At 38.3% G+C, this 6,082-nt stretch overlaps 1 long non-coding RNA gene across 1 annotated transcript; it reads right to left on the reverse strand.

Moving 5' to 3' along the window:
- Positions 1-2,385: 2,385 nt before the first annotated feature.
- Positions 2,386-3,457, reverse strand: LOC121783883. The gene is made up of 2 exons (XR_006046665.1): positions 3,091-3,457; positions 2,386-2,970 (listed from the first exon to the last, which is right to left on the reverse strand). It is a non-coding gene; the product is annotated as an uncharacterized LOC121783883 (long non-coding RNA).
- Between the last annotated feature and the right edge of the window lie 2,625 nt (positions 3,458-6,082).

The raw sequence follows: 6,082 nt of genomic DNA on the forward strand, positions 1-6,082 counted from the left end.
TTCGAATTTGTGAGCCTGAAATCTGTGACGTTCGAACAACAGTTTCTGATATATAATTGACCAATCAAACGATCGAATTTTGATGTAAGAATTTTACTGATTAAGTTTCAAGGTGTTTTCGGTGTCTCGTGTAAATTTCAGCCCTTTTTGTCGAAAAATGAATTTTTAATAAATGTTTGAAGTTGACTGCGCAATTCTGCCAGAAACTTGTGTTCTCCCCCAGTAAGTTTCGTATTCTGTTTGACAGACCAAATGACCTCCGTTTGATGTGATTTATGAACTAAATAAACATTTTAAGTGTCTTCTGAGTCGTGTAAAAAGTTCAGCCTCATTGGACATCGGATGAATTTATGGTGAATTTTTCAAATACACTGCGTAATGCTGCCAGAATTTTTATGTTCCGACCAGAGAGTTGTATAAATGTTTTGACTGACCAAATGCCATGATTTGAGTGTGAAACTTTAACTGAATGAACTTGAATGTGTCTACTGTGTTTTGATCAAATTTTAGCTTCATATGAGGTCGGATAAAGTTTTGGTGATTTTTACAAACCAACCGTGCAGTTCTGCCAGTTTTGTTGTTATGTGAAAATATCACTTGTTGCTAAGTTTGATGAGCTGTATGATGCATGTATGATTTGGGAAATTATACTATGACGTGATTATGTGTGACACGTTGAGAAATATTATGACATGTTTTTCCTTATGTCGATGAATGATGGGATGGGTAATTTAAGGGAAATGAAAAAGGAACAATAGGACATGCATGATAACATAAGTTTATGGAAAGCTGATTGTGTTGTCGTTGGCAAGGGTGATTGAGTATACGTGAGCTCGAGGAACGAGAGTTGCATAAGTTGGAATCGTGTTGTTAAGCAATCGAGGTGGGCTTTCTTTTCAAACCCTTTTATTTTCCAAAAATACGATGTGGTGTTATAAGGGTGGTTTAACTTGTTATGTCATGCCATGTTATTTTGTTTGTGAGATTGTTACATGATGCCTAGTTCGTCTGAGCTTGCTCCGTTAGGCTATATGGTTGTGTTGTGAAACGAATTCAGGTCTGAGTAGGGCCGTAAACCCTATCAGGCTGTGTACACTGGTGGGATCGTGAGCCGTCCTTGCTAGTCGGCTGGTCTCGTGGGCGAATAGTGTGGCCACACTTTCGTCGCACTGTGATATGATGATTGTGATTGATGGAATGATGTGAAAAGTGGGGAGATAAATTGTCTGGCCAGACTTGAAATATTTTTGTGTTCTCGTGATATTTCTTACTACATAAAACTCGAGATCACTGGTATGGATGACATAACTAATATAAAATATTTTCGGCATGAGCCCATTGAGTACAACAAGTACTCAACCCTGCATATTCTCTTTCTTTATGTGCAGGTTGAGCGGGATGTTGCGGAGGATGTTGAGTTGGCCTAAGAACTTAGGATGCGTTAAGTCTTCTTACATAGGCGTTATCCTCGACTCTCTTTAAACCTTATTTTCGCTGCTATATTTTGAACTATGTCTTAAGACTTTAATCTTTTTCATACTGTGTTTGAGCATGTTTGGTTGTGTTAGGTTTTTAACCGAGTATTTACAATGTTACTTTAAAATGGTGTTTACGTGATTTAAACTAAATGTTTCTTTAGAAGTTAATTGGGTTTTAAATATTTATTTTCTCCCCTGTTTCTTTTTAAAAAAAATTATTTATCATAAGTCGTTTCTAATTAATAGTAAATTATAACCTTAAACTTTTTAAACTAAAATTTTTTCTCCCTTTAAGCTAATTGAGTTTTCGTAAACTGTTATCCTTGTAAGTTGTCGTTTTTGTCGTCCCTTGGTCACGATCGCCGCGTTTGTAGTACCCCTAGTATGGGCGGTCGTGACAGAGTGGTATCAGAGCTTAGTGTTTCGCTCTGGTCCGAGAGTCTTCTTTTGTCTTAAGTCTAGATTAGTGAATCCTTATTGACTAGAAGTATAACGAAGGCTCAACATCCAAAGCATCGCACTCAACCAAAGAAAGTGAGGTATGTTTTAAGTTGTTGAAAGCATGTGAGATCGATGCATGTAATTGATGATGATATGATGAGGGTGTTTGGCAAGTGTATGCATGTGAATGAACGTTATGCATGAAGATGAATTGTAATGACATGATTATGTGGAATATGAGCATGATTGCCATGATAATCTAAGCGCGTGATATATATATGAGTACGATGTTGTGATAGTATGATTTTGTTGAGTATGAGCATGATTGTCAAGATGATCTAAACACATGTTGTATGTAAGAATGTGATATTGTGTAACGCCCGTACTTTTATAGTGTTTGACACGCGTAAATCGAGGAAACGGTCGAGGAATTTATATTTGGAACAACACCAAGTTACGACGAGACTAATAATAATTTGTCCAAACGAAAGGAAACAAACAAAAATAAGAACTTGGGGCCAATCCAAGTAAATATAAAGAAAGTCCAATGTGTTTTTTTTTTTTACAAAATGGCTTTGGGCCAAAACAATCAAAAAGTCTAACAAATAAATATTTATACAAATTGGGCTTGCAACTAAATATGCCCAGAACAAATTTAAGTGTGGGAGCCCTTTTCAATTCCAAAAATGTGGGAGCAAGCCCAACACCTTTTCTCCTTCTTTTTCTTCCCAATTGGCCGAACCCCCCCCCCCCCTTCCATGGAGACCCTCCATCTTCAACTTCCTCACCCTCCATCTTCCACATTCATTTCTTACAATCAAAGGTCACAAGTTAAATGCATAAGTTTCTTCACTTCTCTCCTTCTCTAAACACTTCACAATACATTTTACATCAAGCAAATTGTGAGAGAGCCGAGAGAGAAGCCGAGAGAGGAAGAAGAGGAGAAAATTTCACCATTCTTGCCCATCCACCACCAAGTTCAATCCTTGTTTGAGGTATAATCCCTTCCTTTATGGATCATTGTATACATTGCATATCATCACACATGAACCTCCCACAAGGAAATTCAACAATCAACATAAATCAAACAATCCAACAATTGAAATTAATCGAACACTCGCAGTATGTAATCGAAAGTCCGAAAGAACATAACTTGGTAATAAAAACATACCTTGCGGGACGCTCGAGTTAAGTACGGGGCTGCCCGGAGGGAATCGGGTCTTCTTCGGGCTGGTGTGGGCCTGTTCGGGTCAGCGGCGGGGACGCCCCTGGGCTGTCCGGCCACCGGCGGCTCACTGAGGACGTCGGCGGTGGCGTGAAGCCGGCTGGAGCAGAGGAGCTCGATGGACAGCAGCGGCGCGTCTTCCCGGCGGCTACGGCAGAGAAGGCAGCGGCTCCCAGCAAGACAGCAACTCCTCTCGGCGGCTCCGACGAGGAAATGGAAGGGGCGACGGGAATTTTAAGGAAGAGAAGAAGAGAGAAACAGAAGAAGAGAGAAAGAGGAGACGAGAGAGAGGATGTTGACCGAGAGGAGGGAGTAGGGGAAATGTGACTTTGGGCCACTTGTTTTAATGTTGTTGTGCCTCTCTTTTGGACTCTTAATTAATTTGAGAGCTAGTTCTTTTGGGCCTCTAATAATTTAAATGGGAGATATAAGGTGGGGAAATAATTAAGCTTTTGGGGCTTTTAAATCTTTGGGCCAAACTAATTAAATCCCAGAATTTCGAAAGGCGAACAATTTTATTCCAAGTGCGAAATAAATATAATTGCGAAGAGAAATAGTTGCGATAATTTAATTATACGCTTAAATAATTTTTGGGAAATTATTCCGACATCGTGGAGGAAAATTATGAGGAGTCAACGAAGGAGTTATAAGCGTAAATGGCCGACCGGCGCCGCAAGCGATGCCTTGGGCGGCCACCGAATAATCAAAATGCACGAAAACCGAGAAAACGAATTAAAAGATTTTAATTAGAGTGCATGCATTCTAAAATGTCTTCGTTACCGAGATTTATGTGTACTTTATGTATTTACTGAAAATGTGGTTCGCACGCACGCTAAAGTCGGAACGAGGAACTTTTTACAGAAATCCTAAGCTTTTGAGGTGGGCTTTATTACTTAAACTATTTTATTTGAAATGATATGTTATGGTGAAATAAGGGTGGTTTAAAATAGTATGTCATGCCGTATTTTATGTTTTGAATTGCCTATCTGATTGTCTACTGGGATAATATCCTACTAGACTTTTATAGTTAACGAATTCGGGTCTGACTAGGGAGTGAGTCCCTACTCGGACTAGTGCACTGATAGGGATCGTGAGCCGTCCCCTAGGTCGGCCGGTCCAGTGATCGAGATTGTGGCCACATTCTCGTTTCACATGATAGCTCAGATATGGTACATGATGGGGGATGATGATTGCCCGCAGGCACTATTTTTATTAAAGGAATGATTTAGTGTTTCTCGGCCTTTTTAAAGTAAAACCCGAGATTTACTCGATGATGGCTTGACATGTCTTAAATGATAAATGTATTTCGGGCATGAGTTCACTGAGTGCATCAAGTACTCAGCCCCTGCATATGTTTTCCCTATGTGCAGGTTCAGCGTGGACGGGGGACGGAGGATGTTGAGCATTGGATAGAGACAGTATTCAATAAATGATCCGGTTACTATTGTGTCTTCATGCATAGTAGTAGCTAACTCTCAAATGCTTCCGCTATGTCAAGTTTTAAAATTCTGACGTTTTCTGTATTCTGCAGAACTATGTCATTCACACTATGTTACTTCGTGATTTCAAACTTTGATTTGATAATGGAATTTCATCTTTTTGATCGATATGTCGTACTCCTTTTGATTGTTCCCCCTTCTTTCCCGCTTCTTAAATCCCCCACGAGTCACGATTCCCCGTGCTTCCTATCCTTAGGAAGTGCGGTCGTGACATATTGTTTTGGTATGCTTATGTGAAACATGAGCATGAGTGACATAATGTCGTAAATATGTGTTATGTGTGAATGTTCTACGATGTAAGCATGCGAACATAGGAAGATGGAGTGTTTTACATCAATAATAGAAATTGATGAGTTGTTTTGAGAATGTTGAAATTTATGAGAAAAGACGAGTAACTAAAAATGTTGTTTCAAACATATATGTGAAATACATGAGTGTTTTGTTTGGAATGCAAATGTGTTATGAGTTTTGCAATATTAATGACTAGTTGTTCTAGTGGAGTATGATTGAGGAAAACTATTTATGTTGTGGAAAGTTGTTGGAATTTTTGAAAAAAAAAATATCTTCGAACTTTAAATGAAAACATTTTAGTTCTTTCTTTCAGGAAAATTAATTGATCAATGGAAAATGTTGTGAGTATGAATTGTCCAAAAGAAAAAAAAATTGAGTTTCGACAAAAAAAATTTACTTCGTTTGGAAAATTGAGCTGTTGAAGTGTGATGTTATGTATGTTATGAGGTGCGAGGTATGATGTGTTATTCTATGGAATGTTTTATACGAATGATGAAAGTTGATGCGAAATTACGATTTAGTTTGAGTCAAAACTTTTACTTTAAAAGTGAGATGTGGAATTTTTTTTGGAAAGTGTGAAAGTGTAAAGAAATTTTGTTTCAAAAGTTTTGAATATAGTTGTGAAGTTCGAAAGTGTTTTGCTATGAGATGTGAAAATGTGGTGTGTTTATCTTGAGGTATGAATGACGTAAATTGAAGTAGATGATGATCTATGAGATGAAGAATTGTGTTGTGAACTTAGAGTACCTAAAATATAAGCCTAGTTGACCGCGTGAATCGTAGTTCTAAGTTGAAAACTTAACTATTGCTTCTCTGAGCAATGAAACGTACGAGAATATGAAAGTTGAGGCAAACCCTTAAGTCAAGATGCGAGACAAGAAGAGCTGAAGCAAAGTGATATTTTCATGCAACGACGAGCAATCATACTCGCGATTTAAATTAGTTAGTGTAATCTCGCATAAGTGGCAACATGAAGGAGATGATCTTCATACCATGCTAAGGAGCACAAGGATGATAACAATGTCCTAAGAGGATAGTCATTATGACATGCAAAGGATTTTATGAAGATATGAATTCCGACTATCATTATTAGCGGCAATGACATGAAGAATCTCAACGTGGAATCCACAGTTCTTAGAGTGACGTTA

Source organism: Salvia splendens, chromosome 21 (assembly GCF_004379255.2).
Source record: "Salvia splendens isolate huo1 chromosome 21, SspV2, whole genome shotgun sequence".
In the NCBI taxonomy this organism is placed as follows: Eukaryota; Viridiplantae; Streptophyta; class Magnoliopsida; order Lamiales; family Lamiaceae; genus Salvia; species Salvia splendens.